This window comes from Lepidochelys kempii, chromosome 10 (genome assembly GCF_965140265.1).
Source record: "Lepidochelys kempii isolate rLepKem1 chromosome 10, rLepKem1.hap2, whole genome shotgun sequence".
Taxonomy (NCBI): Eukaryota; Metazoa; Chordata; order Testudines; family Cheloniidae; genus Lepidochelys; species Lepidochelys kempii.
Window position 1 is genome coordinate 82,166,607 of NC_133265.1, and position 22,607 is coordinate 82,189,213.

The following is a 22,607-nucleotide window of genomic DNA, read 5'->3' on the forward strand; positions in this document are numbered from 1 at the left end:
AAAGGGTATGCCTTATTTCCAGTCTGAAAGGTACAGCTGGTTCTGCCCACTTTTGAGCCAGGGCTCTTTCGGGTTTGAGTTGAACATAACCCCTACATTACACAAACCTTCTTGGGCTGAGATTCCAAGCTTTAGCCCAGAGTAAATCTTTTCCCTCTGCATTAGAAACCCTTAAAAACAGTGAGTCATAGCAGAAATATAAAAAACATCTTCGCCATAGTGGCATTATCAGGATGCGTGATATTTAGGACCAAAGTATGTTCATCGACCACTTCATTGATCTGTATTGAACTCATTGTATGAGATAGTGTTGCCTTATTCTTTTCCTTCTGAGGAGAGGAGTGTTAGGAAATTGGAGAAAGAAAAGGAGGACTTGTGGCACCTTAGAGACAAACAAATTTATTTGAGCATAAGCTTTCGTAAGCTACAGCTCACTTCATCGGATGCATTCAGTGGAAAATACAGTGGGAGATTTATATATAGAGAGAACATGAAACAATGGGTGTTACCATACACACTGTAACGACAGTGTTCACTTAAGGTGAGCTATTACCAGCAGGAGAGCGGGAGGGAAAAAACCTTTTATAGTGATAATCAAGGTGGGCCATTTCCAGCAGTTGACAAGAATGTCTGAGGAAAGTGGAGGGGGTGGGGGAATAAACATGGGGAAAGAGTTTTACTTTGTGTAATGACCCATCCACTCCCAGTCTTTATTCAAGCCTAAGTTAATTGTATCCAGTTTGCAAATTAATTCCAATTCAGCAGTCTCTCGTTGGAGTCTGTTTTTGAATTTTTTTTGTCGAAGAATTGCCACTTTTAGGTCTGTAATCGAGTGACCAAAGAGATTGAAGTGTTCTCCAACTGGTTTTTGAATGTTATAATTCTTGACATCTGATTTGTGTCCATTTATTCTTTTACGTAGAGACTGTCAAGTTTGACCAATGTACATGGCAGAGGGGCATTGCTGGCACATGATGGCGTATATCACGTTGGTGGATGTGCAGGTGAACGAGCCTCTGATAGTGTGGCTGATGTGATTAGGCCCTATGATGGTGTCCCCTGAATAGATATGTGGACACAGTTGGCAATGGGCTTTGTTGCAAGGATAGGTTCCTGGGTTAGTGGTTCTATTGTGTGGTGTGTGGTTGCTGGCGAGTATTTGCTTCAGGTTGGGGGGCTGTCTGTAAGCAAGGACTGGCCTGTCTCCCAAGATCTGTGAGAGTGATGGGTCGTCCTTCAGGATAGGTTGTAGATCCTTGAGGATGCGTTGGAGAGGTTTTAGTTGGGGGCTGAAGGTGATGGCTAGTGGCGTTCTGTTATTTTCTTTGTTGGGCCTGTCCTGTAGTAGGGGACTTCTGGGTACTCTTCTGGCTCTGTCAATCTGTTTCTTCACTTCAGCAGGTGGATACTGTAGTTGTAAGAATGCTTGATAGAGACCTTGTTGGTGTTTGTCTCTGTCTGAGGGGTTGGAGCAAATGCGGTTGTATCGTAGAGCTTGGCTGTCGACAATGGAACATGTGGTGTGGTCTGGATGAAAGCTGGAGGCATGTAGGTAGGAATAGCGGTCAGTAGGTTTCCAGTATAGGGTGGTGTTTATGTGACCATTGCTTATAAGCACCATAGTGTCCAGGAAGTGGATCTCTTGTGTGGACTGGTCCAGGCTGAGGTTGATGGTGGGATGGAAATTGTTGAAATCATGGTGGAATTACTCAAGGGCTTCTTTTTCATGGGTCCAGATGATGAAGATGTCATCAATGTAGTGCAAGTAGAGTAGGGGCATTAGGGGACGAGAGCTGAGGAAGCGTTGTTCTAAGTCAGCCATAAAAATGTTGGCATACTGTGGGGCCATGCGGGTACCCATAGCAGTGCCGCTGATTTGCAGGTATACATTGTCCCCAAATGTGAAATAGTTATGTGTGAGGACAAAGTTACAAAGTTCAGCCACCAGGTTAGGCGTGATATTATCGGGGATACTGTTCCTGACAGCTTGTAGTCCATCTTTGTGTGGAATGTTGGTGTAGAGGGCTTCTACATCCATAGTGGCCAGGATGGTGTTTTCAGGAAGATCACCGATGGATTGTAGTTTCCTCAGGAAGTCAGTGGTGTCTTGAAGATAGCTGGGAGTGCTGGTAGTGTAGGGCCTGAGGAGAGAGTCCACATAGCCAGACAATCATGCTGTCAGGGTGCCAATGCCTGAGATGATGCGGTGTCCAGGATTTCCAGATTTATGGATCTTGGGTAGCAGACAGAATACCCCAAGTCGGGGTTCCAGGGGTGTGTCTGTGTGGATTTGTTCTCATGCTTTTTCAGGGAGTTTCTTGAGCAAATGGTGTAGTTTCTTTTGGTAACCCTCAGTGGGATCAGAGGGTAATGGTAATCGGAGGAAATTGGAGGTGGCTAAAGCAGTTTCACCTCACTAAAAGCTGTAACCCTTTTGAACTGTTCAGGTCTCTTTCCCCCCGCTGTCAAAATGCCAACGTGCAATGTTTGGTGGAGTGCCCACTTGAGAATATTTTCGCATTAAAAAAACAATTAGCAAGAGCAGGCTCCTTTCTAAATAATGCATGTGCAAATGCACGGCCAGGTGCTCCGGGCCTGAAACGACAATTCCTTGTGTTGCAACTGATTCTACCAGTTCATTTTAACAGGGCGGGGCAGGTGAGCTGAAACCTTCTCCCCCCTCAGCAGAACAGAGAACGTGAGTAAGGGTATGTCTACACAGCTGGGCCTGCTCTTCCCAGACACGAGCTAGCGCCCCTTCAGCTAGTGCTCTAAAAATAGCAGTGTGGACGCAGTAGCGTGGGCTAGCTGCCCGAGTCCATACCCAGGGGTTGGGTGGGCTTGTACCACTCATGTAACTGCGGCTACCCTGCTATTTAAGTTCACCTGGATAGTGCGAGGACGCGTATACGAGTAGGGGAATCACATCCCTCGCTTGGAGTGTGGATGTGGCTTAAGGGTACGTGGACGCAGCCTGCTGCAGCGAGCCTCCGAGCACAGGCGGTCAGACTCGGGCTCACCGAGCTCACGCTACAGGCATTGCACCTTGGGGGCTCTGAGGAGGGAGGTGGGCTTTAGAGCTCTGTGGGGCAGACGCCTATGGAGGTCTAAGCCCCTGGCCCCCAAGCTGCAACTGAAAAGTGCCGTCTACACAGCTATTTTGAGTGCTGGTAGTGCAAGCCCGAGTCTGTCACTGCCAGGAGCTGCGTCGACGAACTTTCAGTCTCTAAACTCACCCTGGGGTTCAGCTTTATTTATAACTCAAACAGTAACACAGCCCAACTTGCTGTCCCCACAGCTTCCCTCCATGCTTGCTCCCACTTTCCTGGCTTTCAGGTTGGAGTTAATGAGCTTCTACTTCCCACCATGCAATCGGTCAGCATCTTCCCTGCGGTAGGCCAGCTGCTCCAGGGATAGGGTAGAATCGCCCCGGAGCAGCTCAGTGGCAGCACCACTTGGGTTGGGGTATATTACTGAGGCACTTTGGGATTTAAGCCCTACTCTGCTAGGGGATTCTTCTGGCTTACCTGGCAAATAGTTCTCTGTTAGCTCTGCCAAAAGAGCCTCAGAGGTAGAGGAGACATCAGGCCTCCGCCGCCTTCCCAGACACGCACTGCCCAGAGGGATAAAAAGAATTCAGGGCTGGAATGGCTGCCCAGCCCCACGCCACAGGAGGGATGTGGGGAGGGACAGAGCATGCAGCCTGTATTCAGGTAAAGCTTGCTTAATATTGATGCTGAATGCGACGGAGCCTAAATTCAATGTCATCTGCATGTTTAAACGCCAGGACCTGTGCAGATCCCTACTGGCTGGGAGGATCATGGAGGCAAGTCTCTCAAGATTCAGTCTGGAGAAGCCCTGCGAGGCCTGGCACTTTTATGTGAGTGATCTGAACCTCCTGGATCTGAGCACAAGATTCCTGCTGATTCCTCTTTCTGTTCAGACTGTTCTTGGGTGGTCTCTGGTCTTTTGAGCAGTGTTTGATCATTTCTACTTTTAGTTTTGCCTGGAAGAGGAAATGCTGAAGGGGCCACAGTGTCATCATGGGTTTGGGCCAAAGTCTTGGATCAGTTCTTATTTTATCCAACCCATTTTGGCCAACCTTATCATTACTAGCTTTCTGTTTTTGTAAGTCAATGCCAGTCTTTTCTGTGTAAGACATGAGACTTGACGCAGCACCTTACAAACTGCCGTTAGCCTGGAACATACAGCTAGCGACTGCTGTTAAGAAAAAAAAATCACCATTTGACAACAGAGACTGCAGAGTTAGTTATTCCCTGTAGTAAGGGTGCAAGAAACTGCAGGTATACATCATCTGAGGTGTGGTAAATGCTGGCAATTAGTGATTAAAAAATACAACTACTGTAGGAAAGCACAGGAATGTAAATGTACTTAAGCCAGCCAAGTTAAGGAACAGTTACTATGGAATCCTCTGGAATCTGATTAATTGGCTCAGGGACAGCATTGCATGGAACAATAAGTATGCTTTGCTTTTGGATAAATATGATTTCTAACCTTCTGCTTGGTTCTGTCAAACCACGTCCTGGTTTTCTAATTCATCACTTACCATACAGTAAATTACCCAAAGTAGATTTTGAATCACCTTAATGTTGCAATAATGGCAAAAAAAGTTCAAAAGTCTCCCCATGTTACTCTGACAGACAGAGGAATCAAACATTGCATTGACTTGAGGAGAAGGTGTATCAAGGCAAGAAAAATCGGTGTCTGTGTGGAGGGCTGGGTGGTGCATTTTTTCACTGAAACATCTTGGTTTATTGTTGTGTGAGAGAAACATTGTTCTTAGGAGATTTTCATTTAATCTTCCATTAGCGGGTCTCAACATACCACTCAGATGCTAAAACAAAAGCACTGAAATAGGGAATAAGGATGGAAATGGAAATTTAACCTTTCTCCCTCCCCCGTTGCTCTCAAGGTGTTAAGTGCTACTTATACTGTATACTTTACTGAAATGTAACACTTACAGACTAAACTAATAGAAGTTGCTGGCATGTGCAATTTAAAGCTTATGCTATAAAAATGTAACTTAGTTGTCCCCCGTGGTTTTATTTATGACTCCAGGAGAATTAGCCTGTCAAATGAAGAGTTTTGTTGGAAGAAACAGAGAGCCGTATTTAGTGCATTACTTGCGAAACAGAGAAATCAATCTTGCATTTCAGTCACTGAAGGGAAATAAAAAATCCACTCGCTGACCCCTGCCTGATTATTAATTGAAGATTTTTTTCAACAACCCCCCTTTGGTTTCAGAGGTATGTTTTATATTCATCTTTTCATCACTGCGGCCCGGGTGCGAAAGAACAAGCAGGCTGCTTCCCGTGGGGAGCAGTAAGTTTGGTGGCTAACTATAATAGCAGAGCACCTGCTCCCAACAGCTGTCATTAAGGCCTCAGCTAATGGTACCAAACGGAGGCCTAAATGACATGACATAAGTCTCTGCTGGCAGTCAATCCTGTCAGTAACAGGGGGCCCAGTTGGACATACAGGAATACAAGCAGCTAATGAGTAACCAGGCTGTGATATTCTGAGACCTAATGGAGGGATTAGCAGAGATTTGGGGTCAGGAAAGGCCTGAGTCAGGTCTAGCTTTGCAGTTGTTATCACCATCTTGGAAGGCGATCAAAGGAGGGATGTGGGCTGCGAAGTGCCTATCATCTGGAAATCACTGTCAACAGTGAGCTGGGTGTTAGTGATGAATCTGCTTAGGTCACGGAACAGGCCTGTTCTGTGACAAACACATTCTCCCCCTGGCTCCCTCTTAACAGAATAATAATAATAACAAAAGTCCTCCCATGGCTGATAGACTGTGAGCGGGCGAAAGCCAGTAAAGGGGGCACAGGGCCACCTGCTCTGTTCAAATCAAGGCCTTTGTACACATGGCACCACACAGCCAAGTCCTCCACACCAGCCGAGGTCCTGATCCTGTGAAGTACTAAGCGCCCTTGAAATCAATAGGCGCTCAGTGCATTACAGGTCCAAATTCCTTACTGGTAGTGAGTGAAATTCGCTTCTGTGCAGAATGTCAGGTCAGCTCCTGAAGTCCCAATTAAGCCCAGACATGTGTTTATCTTTAGTGGCTAGATCTTGTCTTGGCCCTTGGAACTGGGGTGAATTTCAGCTGATGTGAGAACATCTCACAAGCATGACTTTCATGTCTGCTATCTTGAATTTTCTTCAGACACAACAGTCTAATCTCCTCTGACACAGGCTGTGTGCTGCACCTTTAATGAGCCTTTCACAGGAAAAGTACACGTGGCTGGATATATGCCTGCTGCTGTAATGTTAAAATAATAAAATTCACGTTGCTGGTAATCTTTCCAGTATTTATTCCATGTGTTTCCAAGGATTGTCCTCTTTTGCATGAATGCTTTTTTTCCATTATGCCCTGCCATTATTTTTCGGCTTGTGAAGAGAGACTGTATTAGAAAAATAGAGCTAGGACAGAGGGTGAACGCTTCTGCTCCTATATAAAGTGCCATGTAATTTAATTTTATATGTAGACAGGATGTTGGCTTAATATCTTATCTGCAAGACAAGAGTGCAGTAACTCTGAACGCCCTGCTGACAGAACATGAACAGACTGGTCTCCTGATATAGGGCTTGGGTTTCTACCGATTCATCACTCAGGTAATAGCCCTGTAGACAATAAAGATTTAGGACCAGTTCACCCACAAATGGCACTTGGCTCTGTGCTAAAGATCACTCACTCCCAGGGAGCACACCTAAGATTTGTATATGTATTGGAGACTGGCAAATGCTGCAAAGCATTTCCCCTGAATGTTTGTTAGAACTTTTTTTTTTGGGGGGGGGCAGGTATTTGCTTCCCGTAAACGTTCTAGGACCATGTTGACTGATAGGAATGTTCAGCACAAGAGTACCCTTTAAATTTACCCCTGAGTTAAAAGACAGCAAAATGCCTAGGCACCAATGAAGCCCCCAGCTGAGTCCTCTGTGCACAGGGGAGAATTTCACCAAGAAAGAGACATGCGCGTTCACAATCACACGTATTGGCACAGGAAAGGGCTGCACATATCCAGTTGGGATGGAAACCATTCATCTAGCCAGTCAACACAGTCTGAATTTCCAATGTGGAATGAACTGCTTGCACAAAATCTAAAGACCAAGCATTATTTGAAGAAATTCTTTGGTGGATAATGCCGAATAAGGAATAAAATCATGATCTATTTGCAAACAGAAAAAATGAAATTCATGGAGTAAATTATTTGGTATGAATGAGTTACCCATCTCTGTTGAACGTGGAAGTCTTTCAGGTCCCCAATCACCCATACTGTACTTGTATGGGACACGTTTAGGACTTTCTTCACATGCATTATTGACCAGTCCAGTCAGGCTTTCAAGATCACAAAGCACCTGAGCAACAAACAGAAAATCCCCAGAGACTTTAATTCTAATCTCATATCATAAAATTCAGCTGGAGAGCCATCTTGGTCTGCTGAAATAAAAAGGAAGTATGTCAGTAACATTGTAACTCCTGAGTTCTAATCCCATCTCTGCTGCCGACTCCCTGTATGGAGAAAATAGCTCCATTCTCTAGCTGTTTCCTCACCTGTAAAATAAGGATAAAAAGATTTATTTACCTACTCACAGGCGTGTTGGGAGAACTAATTAATTAATGCTTGCGCAGGACTTTGAAAACATAGAGCACATATGTTGTTAAATTATTTCTATATTATGGTAGCCGTGCTACAAATTTAAGGTGGTGCTTTAGCGTAGCATCATGCTAAAATAGAAGAATGTGCCTGCTATTTATTTTCACGTATGACACCTATGGTAAGTTGTAATATGACACAACAGGATGCTTACAAGCTACCTGTTGGAAGGGAGTTGAAAAGCAACAATTTGAGGGTATGGATGAGAGTGAATTAGTTTTCTGCCATTTTGCATTCTCGTTCCAATCTTTCTCAGGGTAAATAGATTCCTGCATTTCCTGCCTTTTTCTGTTCATTCCAATCTTTGGTAGGAAAATGAAGCTTCAGAATTGATTGCCTCATCTATTCAGTGAATTGTAGTAGTGTGTGGAGATAATTTAGGGATATTCTGTATTATGGCTGGCTGGTGATTTTGTTTAGGTATGGGCAGTTTATATGGCTGTCTGCATAGCACGGTTACTTTCATATCTTGGATAGATTAATTGTGTTCTTCAGTGTTCTCTCCAGAAGTACTGGATTTGTAAGAGTCAAAGAGCTAAATTCTGATCTCAGCAACACCAGGGAAACTCTGTTGAAATCAGAGGATCACCATGCGGTGTATTGGTAAACACAGCTAGCAATGATATAGCTCTCTACTCCCAGAGGGAACAGCCAGCCAATCACAGTCCAAACTCAGATATACAGGAAAAATAATCATCCAAATTATGTTAGCAAAATGTATGCATAATTTCCTGGTTAATTTGTGGACACAATCCCCAAAATTGCACATGTAAATAAAGTAACTGTGGAAAAAATTACCACAGTTCACCATTTGCACCTAATTACCTGGTTTAAGCGTGTAAATTGGTTGCACAGTTGTACATGCATCTTTATAGTGAACTTTCTGTAAACCCAGGCCACAGCAGACTCGTAATTTCCACGTTTATGGTAAGCTGCTGCCAAGGCACCAGAGAGCATGTGACTTTGTCACTGTTATGTAGTGCTCATAGTAGTGTGGTAGCACCCAGCAACTGCAGCCCGCTCAGGGGCTCCTTGCCCTAGGTATTGTACAGACACAGAGTAAATGACCGTTCCTGCTGCAAAGAGCTCATCATGTCAGGGAGTTCAGCTTTACAATACCTCTGGGGGGTTGCCAAGTATTGCTGTCTGCATGGTACCTATGTGGAAAGGGAGGCTCAGAAGAGCCACCAGATTTGACTTTCTGTGACAGCGCCGGGAATAGAACCCACATCCCCTGACTGTCTCCTCTGCCTCAGCACGAGGAGACAGTCACCACGAAATAGTTTGCACAGGAGGAGCTAATAATACAGAAGCAACCCTATTACTAGAACTGGAAGGTCAGTGGGAGTTTTGCCTGGGAAAGGCTTGAGTAAAAGCAGGTTGAGGACTTTCAGGGCTTGTCTGTAGCATTGAAAATACTCTGAACTTTCTAAAGGCTTTAGTGTTACATTTGGGTTTTTTTTCAAAAGAAAGTATTTTAATCATCTTAACGTTATTTATTTTTGTGGCCATGCCATCACGAAAGAAATGGCCGGAGTGATGCTTAACATGACTTAGGAAAGGAGTCCTAGATTAAGACTTTATGTCAAACCCCCAGTCAAAAACCATTATGCCAGTTTCCAGCCCAGAATACATTTTCTGCCTTCCTTAGATATACCCGTAAGCCTTGAAAATTGGATTTACAGCAGAAAGGCTATCACTCCAGCACTAGCTACCAGGCACTGTTGCAATGCATTTGTAATGCATCTCATTTCTTAAAAAAATAAAAAATTAATAACCAGTGCATTTCATTTCCTCATTACTCCAAACAATACTGGATGCTAATGCTGATACTTGGTAACTTCTCCTAATGCTATTCGCTTCACCAGAAGATACGACATGCTTCTGTGTGAAACACCCAACAGACCTAGACTAAAGTACTTTCCATACTGGAATTCTCTATAGATTTCCTTTAATCCTACTGGGTGAGTTGGGTGTTGTTGGTTTGTGGTTCTTTGGAAATGTCTATAAAGTAAAAACTTTATTTCCTCAGGGAAAACTTCCATTGACTTACTGGGAGTTTTGATTGTGTAAATAAATACCTTCCTCTTCCCCCAGCCCCACCCCATCAGCATAGTACTTGAGCGCCTCACAATCACGAATGGATTTTATCCTCCTGTGAGCCAAGGCAGTGCTATCCCCATTTCACAGATGGGGAACTGAAGCACAGTGTACATTAAATGAGTTGACCAAGGTCCCACAGGAAGTTTGGGTTTGAGCAGGGAATTGAGCCCATGTTTTCTGAGTCTCAGGCCGTCTCCACTAGGCCCAGGTTAGGGAGATTCTGAGATAGAGACAGGCTTGGGAGAATTCTGTGACTCTTCCTGGGAAGGGTTCAGTCCTCTTTACTTATGTATGTTGCTGTTTATTTTTACAGGAAGAAAAACTCTTATTTGGCCAAGCGCTCCATTGTGCACACCAGATAGTCAGTCATATAAATAACCCATGCAGTAGGTGTTTGGAATTTCTAGACACATAACATGTCTACAGTTTTAATTCACAAGTCCTTCTCCCCGCCTTCCCTTTTTTCCCCCCTGTCTCCATGATCATTCATACTGTCACTGTGGTGATCCTAGATTCCATATGGGTGCAGCGCATGAGGGCGCTGCCCTGCGTGTGTGTGTTTGTCTGTTGGCTGTGTGACAGCATGCCTCCAGGCATGCAGACAAGCACGGGTTTTCTTTCACCTCACTGATCCCAAGCAGAACATACATAATATCAAAGAGACAGCCCCAAACTGAGTGTGATCTTTTTAGGTTTTTACCCAGTCTTTCATTTCATGTCACCCTTCTTCTCCGTATAACTGTATTCCCCTGTCTACTATGTTGCCCTGCCTTTGAAGGCCCCTCTACGACACTGAAATCTCCTGACCAGCTCCAAGAGGGTGCAACAACATAATGCAAGTTGTCCTTCCCAAGTCCTGAGTGTGAGTGTCCCTTTCACATGCCCTTCAGTCTATGCTGGTTTCTCAGAAGGTTTAGATATACCGCAGGGCAACACATTGAGGTATCCGCTAAGCTAGGTGTTTGCCTTTCTTTTGTTTCAGGCCTGCTTTACTCCTCGGCTGCTGGTAAGGTGTAGCAAGCACCGGAGCTGAGCATCTGCAAGTGGCGTATCAGTGTTAGCTGAGGTCAGGGCAGCTGAGCAATGACACCAAAGGGTCAGCTTAGGGCAATGGAAATACAGGATTTGTGATCGTGGAGCAGGCCATTGGCCCATCAAGTCAGCATTCAGTCCCTGGCAGTGGCCAATGTCTGATGCTTCAGCAGAAGAAGAATGTTCACGTGATAGCGAGTGATGCCGTGGTGAATTTAAGTGTGGGCAAGAATTCTTCCTGACCTGTATGGTGTTCAGCTGGCACCCTGAATCACGATGTTGGGTTTCTCTTGTGCATATGTGGAAAACTGATCTGACTTGGGTTTGCTGATTCTTAGTGGCATGCTGCTATTTAGGTAACCTAGCAGGAAGTAATTTGGAGGCAGTGGGGAATTCTCATTTTGCAGCTGAGCTGTATTAAAATTTATTCCTTAATGGCTTGCTTGGGTAAAAGTCACATTCTAGGGGGCCACCACTTTCGATAGGCCCTTGAGGAGAGAGGCCACGGTGCTGTTTAGTGGTTGCGCTGAAGGCACAAGAAGAAGATTGCACAAGAGTGTAGACATTTTTTTCTAAGTACGTAAGGAAACAATAGATCTATGAATGAGACAGCAGAGGCTTTTAGAGCTAATAAGGAAAATTTATTGACCAGACGCAGGAGGTAAATCATTGTGGAAAACAGGCACATGAACTATTTGTCTTGCTACTTAAAAATAGAAGAGGGAACAAATGCCAGAAACAGGTTTTCCAGAGAGGTGAAGGATGCAGAAAAGAAAATCTGGCTTATGGACTAACAGGTGACTAAGGGTTCACCTGAATGTTAAGCAAACTCTGAGCCCAGGTGCGAGGCACTCAAGTTCTAAAGGAACTTGTATCGTATTCCAGCAGTGGAACCTTGAAAGATTTGTCCATTCAGTCAGTGCCATGTGCAGATGAGAAAAAAAGAGTCTGGAGACCAGAAAGGGGAATCTCTAAAATATTTGGATGCATATTTGAATTTGTCCAGGCCTTCTTAGGTTTTCCCTCGCTACCTCTTCATCATCTCAATCCAAGCCCATTTAACCAGTTCCTTTGCCATCACTCCTTCTCTGGAACACCTAAAAGCCTAGAGCTCTCCAGCTGTTTCTTCCTCTGCCTTTTGGTTCAGTTCCATCCCAATGGTCTGAGATCTGCTATTCTCTCTGCTGGCTGGTTTAATCAATTCTCCTGTGCTCCAAGGATTCATCCTGTCAAAGACGCTCTGGGATGGTACTAGAGAATCACAGGACTCAGACAGCAGCCAGCCCAGCAGAAATTGCCAGACCTCAAGAAACATCACAGGAAATTTCAGGCCAGATAGAAGGTGTGTTGGGGATGAGGGAAAGAGCGCGCGCTTGTGTGTGTGTGTATGTGTGTGTGTGTTGTGGGGACCTGCTGGCTGTGTATTTCCAAACTCGCCTGAAGTGGAAATTCAGGCTTTGTCCAAGCTTTGGGCTGAAATTTATTTTCTCCAAACCATTTTGCCTGTCCTTAAAATGAACCTGAGCCTCCCACACGTAACCTGGTGAGCTCATCTCTACAGATAATAAAATAACTCCAGTCCAACTCTCCCTCTTGGGGCTGACACATCCCTTCACTCACTGCTGTGTTCCTTCTGGCTCTCCAGAGGTTGGAATTCCCCACAGTGCAGAGAGCCAGCTCACGGCCCTCAAAATAGGGCTTAAATGAGATGTAAGTGGTCCACAGGCCGTCCACTGGGGGTGGGGTGAGGGATTACATCCAGTGGGGATAAGAGAGAAAGTAATCCTGTGCCCTTACAAATAAGGAAAGGCTATTGCATGGGAATCAAGTTAATACCTGCATTAACTTCAATAGGAACAAATGTATGTAGAATTATGTAAACATATATGCAAATCATATGCGGCCCCTGGACTTTTGGCAAATTGCCACTGCAATGCTTGGTGCTGCAGAGGTTGTCCATCACTGCAGCAGAGCTAATGACGAGTCTCAAGATATCATTCAAAGCTAGAGAAGAGTAACCCTGATCTGTTTTCCGAGCAAAGAAATACTGTAATTAATTCCTGCTCTTGGAAACGCTTGAGACCCAGGTGGTTTAGTAAGTTGATATGGGATGTCAGGGCTATCATTCTAGTAATGTGTTTCTACTGGTCTCTGTACAGTTCCCCCTCCCCGACCCCACATTTTGCCCAGCTCCGCCCTTAGTTCTGCAAGTTGCTAATCCATTTTGTAGTATTGGGCCCAAACCTTCAGTTACATCAGCACTGCTATTTATTCTTCTTACTTCACCCATGAAGTAGATCACCAAGAGAGACCAACCTTGAAAGGTTTAGACCACATGTGCTGAAAGCCCATCATCTAGATTTTGTGAATGGTATTCTGTCAAGAGATATGTTCACGCTACCTACAGCATGTTTGGTTGTCAGTTCAGTGGCTAGCCAGGATGGTCTAGTGAATTGTTTAAAGTATGCATAAGTAATTTATTAATCTGCAGTTACCATAACGAATCATCTTTTTCTAAGCTCCTTGTGTTAATGGAGATACAATATCGGGTTTACTTTCCAGGGGCATTTTGCTTTATAGTTGGTTTCATAAGCTGATATCTCTGAAACAATCTAACACTTTGAGTGTTATATAAGTAGGACCTGGCATTAAGGAAATAGTGTTAATCTTTCTTTAGAGATGGCAGTTTTAATGGCTTTTTTGATTACATTGTATATTTTGTTTTCCTGTTTGACCAGCAAGAACATACACTTCACAACAATACATACAGAATTTCAATGATGGAATGGAAAATGGGCTAGAGACAAACCATATAGCTGTTAAAACTCCTGTTACACTGAGGAAGTTATATTGCATGGCATTTTCATATGACAAAGAAGGGTCACGTAGAGTTAAATAGTAACAAGTTTCAATTGTACTGTGTATTTGTCACATTGGACCGGGCACAACTGCCACTGAAGTCAGTGGAAAGTTTCCTATTGATTTCAAGGGCCCTGGCTCAGGTTCCCTGATGGTCTAGTGGTTAAGGTTTGGTGCTCTCTCTGCTGGAGAAGGGGTCTGATTCCCGGGTCAGGGAAAGATGTTTCATGGTGAATTCTCCATTACTGGCACTTAATAAATCACAACTGGAGGTTTTTCTAAAAGATGTGCTCAAGGACTTATTTTGGGGGTGTTCTCTGGCCTGTGATGTACAGGGGATCAGATTATATGATCACAATGATCCCATCCGACCTTGGAATCCATGAAAGCCCATTCTGAGGCCAAAAGAAACCAAAAATCTGACTGTGACTACTGGTGGCTGAATAGATGCATTAGACTAGAATCTCTACATAGATCTATACAGAAGGGCCTAGAGAATGTAAAGCACAGAGTTGGCACGTGGAAGCAGTGGTAGTACTCCCAGAGGGGGCATTTCTCAGGGTTATGGGACCCTGGCCCTGCCTCATGCTGTATGCTGGCAGGGTCGTGCACCTTTTCCAAAATGTAGTGATAGTTGCTCCCTTGCAAGCTCCTGTAACCCAGCCCTGAGGCCTGGCTGCGGCCTTTTCCCTTTTCTCCGCAGGGCTACACATCCTGGGTTCACCTATAAGGTTGCCTGGTGTCGTCACCCAAGGAAACCCCTCCCTAATGCCACGCCCCTTGGGAAAGTATTCCACACCCAATCTCATGGAGGAATGTCTGTCAGGGCACAATAATATATAATAACTATCCCAATTCCCAGCTATCTTCGAGACACCGCTGACTTCCTGAGGAAACTACAATCCAACAGTGATCCTCCTGAAAACACCATCCTGGCCACTAAGGATGTAGAAGCCCTCTACGCCAACATTGCACACAAAGATAGACTACACGCCGTCAGGAACAGTATCCCCAATAATCTCACGGCAAACCTGGTGGCTGAACTTTGTGACTTTGTCCTCACCCATAATCCACCCCCACTGTTCCTCAGACGTTCTTGTCAACTGCTGGAAATGGCCCACCTTGATTATCACTACAAAAGGTTTCCCCCCACCCCCGGCTCTCCTGCTGGTAATAGCTCACCTTACCTGATCACTCTCGTTACAGTGTGTCTGGTAACACCCATTGTTTCATGTTCTCTGTGTATATAAATCTCCCCACTGTATTTTCCACGGAATGCATCCGATGAAGTGAGCTGTAGCTCATGAAAGCTTATGCTCAAATAAATTGGTTAGTCTCTAAGGTGCCCCAAGTCCTCCGTTTCTTTTTTTGAAAATGTAACCGGGGCATTATTAGGTCTGGGGTACTCAGGATAGGGAACAATGGAAAATAGCATCAGGATAATAAAAGACAAAACAACAATACATAAACTCTGTGCATCCCAAATGTACAAGCCATACCCACCACCCTGGGCTCCCTCCCAGTGCCTGCCTAGGGACATAGTGAGTTTAGGCTCAGTCTTTCATGAGTGATCCAGCGCCGAAGTCAGTGATCATCTCAGAACACAATATCAGAACAAACAAACAGGGATGTTGTGACAAAGCATCTACCCTGGGGATATCGGATCGTCCTTGTGGCTCTCTGGCCTGGATTCCAATGTACAGTTAGGCTGGCTCCTGGTAGCCAGACCGCGGCTTTCCTCAGCCTCCTGGGTTTCTGGTCTGTGCTGAGTGACACTGTCTAATGTCCCAGAAATCCCCCAAACTCTCAAACTCTTCCCTTGGGTCCTCCCTGGCTGTGACACCTCTCTCTCTGCTCCACTCCTCCAAACACAGCCAAAACCGAGAGTAAACCCAAACCTTTGTCGCGGAGTTCTGGCTCAGGGCCGGTTCTGGTGGCGGTGGTAGCCTGTTCTCTCTCTGCCCTGGATCCTGGGCAGCCTGGGAAATGGAGCCCTGAGCCTCTGTAGCCGTTGCTGCTGCAATCCCGGCTGAACCCTCGAGATGCTCAGTGTACTATTTCAGAAGCACCCCTTTCCACCCCACAAAGGGGTTACACTTCCCTTCAGTGCTGTGGGAGGCAGAGCCTCTCCGAGGCATGGTGCCTTCAGAGCTCTCAGGCAGTGAGACTCCTCCGTCTAACGGAGCCCCTCTGCTAAGTAAAACTCCTGCGCTGACAGGGGATAGGCTAGATGGACTAACATGCTTAATTGTTAAATGGATAAGCATGCAAATGTGTGTTGACATATATATGTGTGTGCAAGTGATCAGTATCACCAGCAGAGTCATTGTGTGCACCACTTAGCCATGCAAACATACATCTGTTTTTTAAGAAATCACGCAGCATAGGCCTCTCCCATCACTAAAGTCTAAGATCCTTTTTGGTTGCAGAGGCCTCTTATAGGGGCCTTTATATCAAAAGACTCAGCACTGTCTTGTCTGAATTGATAGTGCCACAACTTTACAACTGGAAAGCCTAGCCCCCCCTGTTTGCTAGGACCTAGGGGAGGGAGTTGGCGGGGAGGGATAGCTCAGTGGTTTGAGCATTGGTTTGCTAAACCCAGGGTTGTGAGTTCAAGCCTTGAGGGGGCCATTTAGGGATCTGGGGCAAAAATTGGGGCTTGGTCCTGCTTTGAGCAGGTGGTTGGACTAGATGATCTCCTGAGGTCCCTTCCAACCCTGATATTCTATGATTCTATGACCTCATTAGGTTAGCAATGGGAAGCACGTTGGCTGCAGTATTTTTTTGGTTTGTGTGTGTGCTGTGGGAGGGGAGAGCGAATGGAACAGGGGATGGATGGGAAGTGGCAGTGTGGAAAACAGCCAGAACCTGAAGGTGTTGTGTCCTCTCAGCGTTATTGACCATGTTGTCTCTGCACAGCTTTGTGCGTTGGAAATGTACGCTCCTCAGGTGTAATCATTAACCAGGCCTTCATCTGAGTCCATCACTGCACTGTACCTCTGTAATGACTCATCAGATATGTGTTTGTAATGTGTACATTGTAGTTTTTATTAGATGGTACTTCTCAAGCATCAAATGCATCTTTGGTTTCTATGTATTGAGGGTCAATACACAGACATAAAACAATCCCTTTTCTTCTCTTGTAATGATTAACCCATCTTTCAACAGTGTCTGTTTAATATCTATCACTATACACAGTTATTTGCAAGGATAGCCAGATGGGCAGATAATTAAAAACATGATTTAGACTTTGATTTAGATTTTGGTGGCCTGACTTTCACGGAAATGCCCATGCAATCACGCACCTAATTTGTATGTGTAACTACCTTGATTGCATGCGTATTTATAGTAATTGTTGCTGCAGATGGCATTGAGGTATATAAATGGTCATTTGTGCATGCACAGCTGATCAACATATACCATCAGAGTAATTGTGGATGTAAATTAAGTGTGTAGTTGCATATACATTGATCTTCCCAGAATTGCATGTGTACATTTTTTAAATATTGGGCTTGTAAAGACTAGAACAGGCCCAGTCTATATGTAATGGGTGTGACGTTTCAAGTCAGCTGAACTTGATTCCCCAAACCAAATCGCTGTATACCCTTTGTGGATTGTGTACCATGAGCTCTAGTAGCAATTAGATGTCACTGGTGAAATATTCATAGCAATATGAATCTAGATAATAATATGCATGCGATACTGGAAGAACTGTAGCTAGAGCCCTATACATTCCTGCACCATTCGGCCTCCTCTTACAGCTCTGCTGACAATTGTTATTACTCCCTTCTCTCTGTAAGTGAATCCCATCGCATCTCAATCTTTGTCTCCTCTCGCATGCATTTGCAGGCTGGCTTTTCCTATGGCATCATCTATGCCTCACTCCTTTCAAATCCTTCCAGAGACCTACCTCATTCCTTCCACAAAACCCACAGATACTACTCCCTGATCCACTAGCACAAAGAACAGAGACAAAGCGGGTGAGGTGGTATCTTTTATTGGACCAACTTATGTAGCTGAGAGAGACAGGCTTTCGAGCTACACAGAGCCCCTCTTTGGGTGTGGGAAAGGTACTCCAAGTGCCATAGCTACAACAACACTGCATAGCACAAAGAAGGCAGAGAGAGCATCTGGAGATGAGCAGTGCAAGGAACCAAATATGTGTTGCCCATCTGCTTAGAATATGAGCTCCTAGGGCAGAGGTTGTGTCTTCTTCTGTGTCCTGTACAGTGTGGAGTATCACCTTGTCAGCACTTTTACAAGTGACAAGTCTTCCTTCAAATCTCTCCTGAGGACTCACCTCTGCTTGTGATGCCTACAAGACACTCAACCACGGCTTATTAAATGGATCATGATGTCCCACAGTTCCTTTGCGCTATCCCTGTCTGTCTGTCTCCACCAATTCTCTCACCTGGTAAACCATCTGGGGCATGAACCATTATCTTGTTATATGTGTGCACAGCGGGGCTGAGGGTACAATAATAATCTATATTAAATAATGACTATTGTTGAAGGCCCTGGATCTTTGAAAATTAGCCTTCCTTTCAAGTCCATCTCCTGCCTGCATGCTTTGTTCCCAGATAACATGCATGTAGCTGTTCTGGCACATTCCCCTCCCTCCTGCTCTGGTGCAATAATCTTGAGGCCACAGACTTTGCCTCCACTTGCTGCATGTCTCTGGTTTGAAAGAATTAAAGATGCTTGATACTGTACTTAATGGAGGTAGGAGGGAGACACTTAGGAGGCAGTCTATCTAAAAGTTATTATTTCTTATTGCTGCATGGATTTAAAGATTTGAAAGAAGAAAAATTCCAAATAGACATCCATTACTAAACGGACGGTGCAGCTTAAAAATAACATTTACATTCTTATAGTGTTTATATATAGGTGATCCCACTCAATCTGCCCCCGTTCAAACTTTTCGCCACCTTCAGAAGGATCAATACCTACATCAAAGGTTATGTGAAGGTGACCACATTCTTTCAAGCTGTTTGCATAGCCCGCAGTTTACTCTGCTAACATAAGCTGGTACTTCTTCCAATAGCTCTGTTTGCCGTGTATTAGGACTGTTTGCTGAAACACCTAGCAGAATCCAATAGAGAACAGACTTTCTAAACATTTGGTCACATCTGTCAATCAATAACACCAATCAGTTTCCTGATACAAATAGCAAACTCTGCCAAATCTAATATTTGCCCAAACTTTTACTGACTCTTGCTGGGTTAAAACAGTAAAAGGCATCTGAACAGACATTAGTGCATAAAGGTTCTTGCTAATGTTTAACTCTAGGCAAACAGAAAGTATAATTCCAGCAATGAAAGGAGCAAAAACAAACAGTGTAATTATTGCCTCCTTTTTATTTGAGGTAATTTGCTTAAATGTACAGCTATTATCTGTTAATATAGCAGGGTATAATTAAAAGGGACAAACTGCAGCTTCAGTGGACACATAAACACACTGGGGCAGATTTCAACTCTTGAACCTTGACCTTCCTAGTCGGGATCATGTTTATGCAGGTGATATCGAAACAAACAGTGTGATGTTATCAGACAATGGAAAACACCTGACTTTTAAAAAAAAATGTATTCACAGGACTCCAGGCAAATTTCAGGGCCAGATTAAAACAAAAGAAAATAATATGAGTGCAATCCTGAAGTGACCCCCATGCTGGCTTAGGCTGAGATGCATCTGGGCTGAATATGACCCAATATCTTCTCCATAAAACTAGAAGATATTTTAATTCTGTATCCAAAAAAGAAATCAGAGATGGGCCACAGTCAACACTCTGTGAAACAGACCAGAGTCAAGCTCTAGATCGAAACACCATGGAACTCTGCGGAAGTTCTGGACCCAAATCCAAACACAGAGGCTCAAGCCCATCTCTGGAAGAAATGCCATAAGTTTGGCTTGTGTAGGTCCAGATTTTTAAAAGGCAGCTTTTTTTGCATGAGTATGTTTTGTGCAGTAATGAATTGCACATTGCAAATCCTGCCACTTCCATGACCTGATTTGTGCACTCGAGTTTGTGTTCATATGATGAATCGAAACACGAAGCAAAATCACGTGATGGGAGTCTGCTGGAAAGCCTTGGGTGAGGCATATATGTGGAGCAAAACAGGAGGGTTTTGTGCAGCTCTGTGCACTTTAAAAGTGAGGCACAGAGAGGGTGACTCAAAGACAGACAGGAATAAAGCCCAGGAGTGCTGACTGCCAGGCCCTTGCTCCTAGTGCTAGACAACACCATCCTCACCTTGAAAGGTCTCAGGCCCTGATCTAGCAAGATATTTAAGCATGTACAGAATGAAGTCTGTGGACTTCAGGGTAGTCATGTGCTTAGGCACCTTGCTGAGCCGGGCCCAGCAGCTACCTGTGTGAGTATTCGTGTGTTAGTGTTGAAGGGGAATAACTAGATCTGTGTCACACACAAACGAGAGTTGCGGCACCATTTTTTCTCTAGTTTAATTTGTAGATGCCCTCTTTGTGTAGCACTCAGTTGGGGCTGTGGCTTTGCTGAATGGAGGGAGGAATGATCCTGTTCTTTAGGCACCAGCAATGAGACCCGAGAGACAAGCCTTCGTTTCTGGCTTCTGCACTTCTTGTGCAACCTAGGCTTTCTGTCTCAGTTCTGCACCTGTAAAATGGGGATGCGAATATCTCCTGCCTCACAGAGCTGGCAGGTGGTTGTGTTTGTTAATAGGTGTGACACGCTTGGATGCTACAATGATGAGGGCTATAAAAGTACATAGAATGTCCTTTTTACAAAACCCCTTCAATAGTTTAATGGTCGAACCCTGTTCTGTCTCTCTGAGGGAGTATACTAGGCATTTCCCTGGTGCCCCTTTTATTTTTCACGTAGTGGATATATTTGAGCACAAGTATTGTAGTTTGGACTGTATTAAAGCTATTAGAACAGATGGCCCCCCAAAGAAAGACATTACTGCTTGTCTTGTATAGAGAAAAGGAGGACTTGTGGCACCTTAGAGACTAACCAATTTATTTGAGCATGAGCTTTCGTGAGCTACAGCTCAGATGCTCACGAAAGCTTATGCTCAAATAAATTGGTTAGTCTCTAAGGTGCCACAAGTCCTCCTTTTCTTTTTACGAATGCAGACTAACACGGCTGCTACTCTGAAACCTGTCTTGTACAGGTATCTCACTTTTGGTGCTTGTATGGAGATAGTCTGTAGCAGTGCTGTTCATGTTTAATTCATCATGTTGTGGAAGAGGAATAACTGGGACAGGTAATGATCACATCGTTTTTCTTTTTGGTAACCAAATATATCTTTCTGATAAGTGACACAATTATTTTAAAAGCGTCTCTTTGCAGGTAAGCCACTCTCACTCAGGTGTATCAAATCGTAATTTTCATAGTCTAATTGGAGACTGTGATGGAGCAGGAAATGCCTAACGGGTGCACAGAACAATATTTTGTACAGATAACAGGTTTTTTCCATGTTGAATGCACACAGCCTAAGACTCTCCAATCAATCTGTATTCTCATCTATAACGTTTTGTTGATGATAATGTGCTGCTAAATATTAGATAATGGTAGTGAAAGGATCCTTTCTGCAAGGGAAAATGACTGATGCAGCAGAGAGGGTTGTTGCCTGGCATGAAGAGGAAATAGCAATGTAGACAATGCAAAGGATACCCCAATCACTGCATCTAATTAGGGAAGAGCAGGAAATCAGGATGGGTAACCCTTACTCACCCTAGAGTTATTCCTTAACCGTTATCCCCAGATCCACCAGCTGTGTTCTCTTCCGCCTCCCAAGTTTCTGTTTACTGTCTTCTCTCAATCCCCACCTCCGGAATCTTATGGCAGGATTAGCCCACACGTTGTCGTGCAGAGGCTGCAAACATCACAGTCCTGAAGAGAGCTGTGCAAAGAACAGATTTTCAGCTCAGTGGCTGAACTGAACATCTGAAGAAAAAAAAAATTCATGTTGACCCGAAATGAAAATATTTTGAATATTTCAGTTAACTGAAAAACTTGAAAAAGAAATCATTTTGTGTTTTTCCTTTTGGTTTTTAGGTCTTTTTTTAAAAAAAACCTTTTAAAATAAAAATGACGTAAAATTCAAAACAAAAAGTCATTTTGAATTAAAAAAATTGAAATGTTTCAAAACAAAACATTTCATTTTTAAAAAATGTTCTTTGGTTTGTTTTTTACCAAAACAGTTTGATGAATTTGAAACAATTTGAGAAATGTTTTGGTTGACCTTGAATGTGGATTTTTTTATCAGAAAAAAGTTTTGTCCAAAAAAATTTCACGCAGTACTAGCCCTGAATAATGGGCACCCTGATACTGGGCTAAAGCCATGCCTGATAGAACTCCAATGAATGCTGCCTTTAAATAGTTCTGGTGTGCCCCAGATTTCTAACCCTAATCACACGGCTCAGAAATGCATGGGGTTCTGTCTGAAATCTGAAGTTCAACAGGTTTTGTTTCTGGACCCCCAAATTATATCGCTCTCCCCATGAATGATGTAAATACGGGCGGCTCACAGTGATACTGAATTCACCATAAGGAATGACATTTGTTTTATTATGGTTTATATCTATTAGAGTAGTTCCTAGAGCCCACAGCCATGCTCAGGGTGCTGTGAAAATATTTAGTGGTGACAGTGACAAGGTGACAGTGTCTGCCTTGACCAGTTTAACAGTTTAATTAGACAGGGCACACATAGGGTGGGTGGGTGAGAACCAGAAGCAGAGAGACGTGCCCAAGGTCATATGGCAGGTTGGTGGCAAAAACCCCCAGGCCTCCTGTGTCCCAGCACCCTCTCCAGTAGGCCATGCTTCTTCCACTACTTTAACGAAGAGGCTATGAATACCTCTATTCCCCTTTTTATTTCCATCATTTACATCTCTTTTGCCACATGTAACTCCCATGATGCACATCGAGGGGAAGCTAGACCCCTTTTT